The sequence below is a fragment of the Pagrus major genome, chromosome 13 (assembly GCF_040436345.1).
Source record: "Pagrus major chromosome 13, Pma_NU_1.0".
NCBI lineage: Eukaryota > Metazoa > Chordata > Actinopteri > Spariformes > Sparidae > Pagrus > Pagrus major.
Window position 1 is genome coordinate 5,858,134 of NC_133227.1, and position 6,000 is coordinate 5,864,133.

Below are 6,000 nucleotides of genomic sequence, written 5' to 3' on the forward strand. Positions count from 1 at the left end.
AAGTCCCACCCTGTATTATTCTGTCTTATTGGCCTCTTATTTATGAACTATTTCTGAAGTGCAATATCAGTCTTGTCTTGTCAAGTGGTTGGTATGTTGGATAGGTGAGAATTCCCTCAGGCAACTGTGTTGCACCATTTATTTTTCAATTAGGTCTCCAACATGTAAAAAAAACTCAAATTATTATAGCGGAAATCAAAGTAAAGCACATTATTTGTTAATTATGAATATCATAAGTTAAATTTTTGCTCGGAGAAAACAAAAAGACATTTGGTCCTTCACTACATCGATTTGTAGGCAAGTGCAGTACACTGTGGGGATGTACACCATCATCTGTGTCTTTGTTCACAAGATGAAAGGAACTATTTACAGATCAAGTTTGTTTTATTACCCTCGAGTGACTAAACTTCAGTCAACCACCCAACAAGGATTTTCCTTCATCACAAGAACAGATATTGACACATTTTTCTATAAAAACTACTGTACTGGATAGATGTTTCAGATGAGTACTCGCTCCACCCTAGTGCACTGCATTTGAACATGCACCTTTGAAGAGAAGCTGAGGACCTGTATTGAAGTCTATAAGTGACAGGCTGATATGGCATCAGTTAAATGAGCTCTTGCCCAGTTTTTCTAGTTCAGCCTGTAGTTGACACAAATTTCCTGGCGGTTAGAGCGGAGTTTTATGTCTAGTGAGGATGTAGCAAATCAAAACAGCTGTAGGCCTACTTAATGCCACTTCAACACCTTGAAAGTCCACAAATATCATCATGTTAAAGAGAATTGTAACATCTAAAAAACGTGACATATTGTGCCTTAATGGGTGGGTATTCTTTGTTTTTTTTCTGCCGTCTCATGTAATTACACTATTATGTTTGTGAAATGCATCTGTGATGTTTTTTATGATATTATATTTATTGTTTTATCAGTTCACAAGGGTGTGGTGTAGACTTTGTGTAACATAAGTAGCTTCTTGATTAGCTGCCATTCTGGAGGATAATTAAGTTAAAGCTCTAATGGTTGACAGTTCAAAATCTGACGGACTTGCACTTGAGGTTTAGTTCACTGACTCTGACACGACTAGCATAAATCAGCTTTTGTCACTGTACAAACGTGTACGGATTTCCTGCTTTGATTACTGTTCCTGAGAAGCCCTGCTTCCTCTGAATTGGCTGTATTGACTTAGTTTGTGCCAAGAATTGATTCAACAGTGATACAAAATAATACACATCTTCCTGTTTATCAGGATGTAAAATATGTCTCATGTTACTCCTTTTTGTTATGCAGAAATTTCAACTGAATTTCCTTGAATGTCTTTTTGTCTCCTGATCTCTTGTTGCAATCACTAAAACACAGTCTGTCCCTGGAAATACCCTCATCCAATTACATGTCCTTGTGCTGCTGCAGATAGGTCATCTTTTATGCTCCTGGCTGCCATATAATATTCAAACAAGCAGCTTTTTAAAGGATAGACACATGCACAAGAAAATAATACCACAAAGTGTGCAACAGTGCGCTGCATCTTTGCATCACCGCATCTACTGAGTGTATTGGCTGCATTCATCACCATGTAAAACGTTCATTTGTTGTGAAACAGTGAAACACAAGGTGACATGAAATCTGAAAAATGAACTGAAAATTGTAGCACACAGCACGATGTTAGCATTACAGAAGCTGGATGGCTATATCTGAGCAACAAGAGTCGCACAGCAAAAGCATTAGGACTGATGGTAGCTTCTTACAATCTTTGTCTGTCTACAGTTATGGGTTTAGAGACAGTGAAGATGTTGAAGTGATGTATGACCTACCTCAGGTTTGCTGTGTCTTATGTTGGGGGTTTAGATTCACATACAGGGCTCCAGAGTGCGACTATTTTGGTCGCACATGCACCCAAAAATCTATCATGTGCAAGCAAACATTTTCTTTTTTTCGAACAATTGAGGTTATTCCTATTCACAATCATTTAAATAATGTGTTAAGAACTTCAACTGAAATGTATTATTGTGTGCACCTTAATGAAAAAGTTAGGGGTTCCAGTGCAACCAGTATAAAAAGTTAGTCTGGAGCTTTGGGATACTGTGCAGATCAATAGTTAAAAATGGTTCTGGATGACTAAAATTGATGTTTTATGACTGTAACTTACTGTATGTATGCACTGCTGTCTCATATGTTGCCATTTTTCCAAATGACTCACTGTTACTTTCTGTTTTATGTTCATGCGAAGACATTTTGGGAGCGAGCTTGAATTATGTATTCTCGTGATACTGACACTGAACTGCGTTGCGAAAAGGGACAGAAAGTGAGAACACAAAGGGATTATTTTGTGGTTAAATCACCAGATGTGGTTACTGCTGTGGCTAATAATTGGTATTAGAGCTGATTTTCAGACATATGTGAATTTTACGACAGGGAGAACAATCACACACAGCTTGACATTTTCTCGCCTGAGGACAGGATCTAACCATCCGTGACAAGAATTACTATCTGTTGTGAACTTCTCCAGAGCTGGTATTATCATGATAAAACTTAAATATAGGGTGTTTTCAATAACACTTTTTGCGCAAGGTGTGGCAACTCAACCGTGAAAACTCTTTTTCCTTGTAAGATTGCCAGTTAACTCTGTCTTTTATTCTATTGTTGGTGGATATGCTAGACATGACTCACCCCTTATGTCATTTTTTTCGTTTTTTTTATCGTTTGTTTTTTTATGTGTTTTTTTGTTAACATCCACTGCTTGCCAGGACATGTGATGTCACCCAACGTGTGTCAATGTGAATATCGTGCAGCTTTGTTGGGTTTTGATCCTGTGTTTATTGCATTAAGTGTTTAATAACTTCACAACCCTGCTGGTAAATGCTGGAGGTGATGTTCACACCTTATTATAACTCCAGGTCATAGCAGTTAAACTGCGGGACTTCCTGTCCTTCCTCTGACTCTGATGTGTATGCGAGCCAGCACCTTACCAGACTGTGTGGCTTCCTTCAGTTCTTTGTCAGTTAACACCCTCTGAAACATGTATCTGTTAGCTAAGCTGGAACTGTTAGCAAAAGCAGTAATTGTGATTTACTGTGTGTGTCTTGTGTGCCAAATCGCAAATCATTCCTTTCATCGCAGCCACTGTCAACATTGTAGACAGGATACCTACAATGGTTGCATACAGGTGATCAGTTCCTATGGAGAGGGTTAGGGTTAGGGTTCCAGGTGTTTCATGGGTTCCCAAAAACGGGACGCATTGGCCGAAATGCAACCGTGGAACCAATAAGCCCTCGTTTGATGATAATTTAGTCTCTCTGGGCAACAGAGAGGACTTCCTCTTCTGTGAGAGTGTCATTGTATATAGTCTGATTTGCAACTTGAGATGCAAAAATAGATTAGAGAATACATTTGGGCTAATATCTATAATACGGGTGTCAGGATTGATCGATATTGATGATAATCTTAATATAAGAATTTAAAAATGATGTCCTGTAAATACAGAAATAATAATGTGAAAATAATAATCTTAAATCATTTTCATTAAAAAGTTAATTAAAAGTTAAGATGAAAGCCAAAGCGTTCTGAGGATGCATTTCGGCCAATGCACTGAACCTCTTTTGCTCTCCACTGGCACGACTGTTGCCTGTTGCACTAAAGCCCACTCGAACGTGATTGGTCAATACTTCTCGGACTACAAACACTTCCCGATACCAAAATCTTGTCCCTTTCCTACCAATTCTGCATTAATAAGCAGATATCTTTTTATAGAGACTATCTCATAGCTAATATGAGGATTCAGAAGTCTGTGTGAAACTTCCTCATCTTGTTTCCTGGAATAGTGTTTCTATTGGCTATAACTTTGGCAGAGGAATGGTGACACAAAGAGGGAATCTGTTAATAAAATGACTAACATTGGAAGAAAACCATTTTATTTTTATCTCACTCAGGCTGCTGAAGCCTCATAATTTACACAGAATGAGGACTGTGGATTTTGTCCCCCATCAAAAAGGGATTTCTTCTTTTAGCGACTGATAACCATCACAACGTACATATGGGCACGTGAGTAAGACAGACTTGAGAAAAATGTGCGTATCCTTTAAAATGTTTGCTCTGTTTAGTGGAAATAATACAGTATGCAAACCTCATGATCAAAGTAATAGCTGATTGTCATGCTTTAGATTTGATGTGTGTGTTATCATCTGTGAATGTAGTGTTTTACCTCAAGAACATTTCTACCCAGTTCTTCATCATATGGTTCTTCTGTTGCACAGATCCAACTATAAATAGGTTTTGTGGAAGGTATTTAATGAGGCCTGGGAGCAAGTTTGCGTGTTGCTTTTAAGTTACACTCCCTTTAACACCTGCAGCAGAACTTAATGAACGTCTGCATCAAGGATACTAATGAGGTGCTGACCTACATTTCATAATGTGTGAGTGCAACAGTCTTCTTCATTGCTGCACTAATTACATCTGTGCCTGTAATTGGTTCACATGTCACAACAGCTATCAGAGTTTTGCCTGTTGTGACTTAACACGTGTCATGTCATCCAAAGAAAACAGTGAAACAGTGAGTCATGTCTAAATACTACACTGCCAAGAACATTCAAACGTATGTACATAAGCTTTTTGTATTTTAAAACAAGACAAATGCATGCAAGAATACCGAGTGGAAGCTGAACCTCTGTACATATCATCTGTATAAATTCCAGGGATTTCTTAAACAAACCAACAAACGTGGTCAATATCAAATAAAGTCAAATTCTTTGCAGCTGTCTGTTTTTGCTTTATCACATGGATCTCAGGCTGTGACCAGTCTTGAGACATCTATTGTGGGAGGAAATACTACAGAAGTGGTTTTGAATTTTTTTTTTATTTGTCTGTCTGTCTGTCTGTGGACATTGTCAATATAATAATATCAAAACTGTGCAAGATGTATTACAGAAACTTTACAGACGTGAAGCTTCAACATCAACTTGTTAAAGGGAGCGCAGCTGGTGTTATTCCATGCAAAATGGACTTGCCATCGTGATGTACCTTACTGTACATTACCCACAAGACAGTGAACAACAGCAGTCACCAAGGGTGTCTGTGTTTGTGTTTAGTTTTGTCTCTGACCAGAGTGAGCAGTCGCCAGATACTCTGTTTCTTTCTGTTATCCTGCAGTGACTTTTCTTTTTCCCATCTCCTCTCTGTACATTCATGAAGTAAAGTACATTTTCCCTCCATTTAGCAGGCGCAGACAGGCTCAGATGCGATAGTGAAGATACCAAAAATTTTAAAAACAAACCACGCTCTCCGCGGCTGTGGGTGTTTATTCCTCCAGAAGCTCTGCCCATGGCTGTCACCTCCAGAGCCCGACGGCTCTAGCAGCTGTCTGCTGTCTGTAACAGGGTCGCTCGTTAATCCAAAACACCAGCGTCTATCCCTCCATTCTTGTCGGTTAGTCTAAAGAACCACACAGCAAGGCATATTATTTGTCCGATATTTGCGTAATACATTCTCTAAAAGACACAAACAATACAAACATGGCCAAGAGGTCAAGCTTGGTGACTGGAGGTGAAGACAAGCAAACAGCTTGCAGCTGTGCCTTTAAAGATGCATAAGTTTAAGCCTTAATATAATTGAGTGAGTTTTATAATATACAATAAAAGATCAGTTTATGCGTAGACAAGGCTTTAGTCTGTGTGTTCACCGCTCTTGGTGCCCGTTTGTCTTTATACCTGGAATTTGTCTGCCTTATCTACTGACTGACTGCTTACCAATGCACCAAACCTTTTGGCAAGTATAGACTGTTTCTATCGCTGAGTCGGCAGATAACTCCTCTTGCATGCGGTTTCACAAATACACAAGGTCATTATGTCGATAACTGTAATTCGCGACTATCTTGGATTTCCTGAGAAGTATAATCAGATCATTGTGCAAGATAAAACAAATTGCTGGAATGTGCTTTCTATTGTTTAACTTTATGAGTACAGTAGGACATGAGGTTTAATGAATGGGTATCAACTCGTGTTGTGACACCTG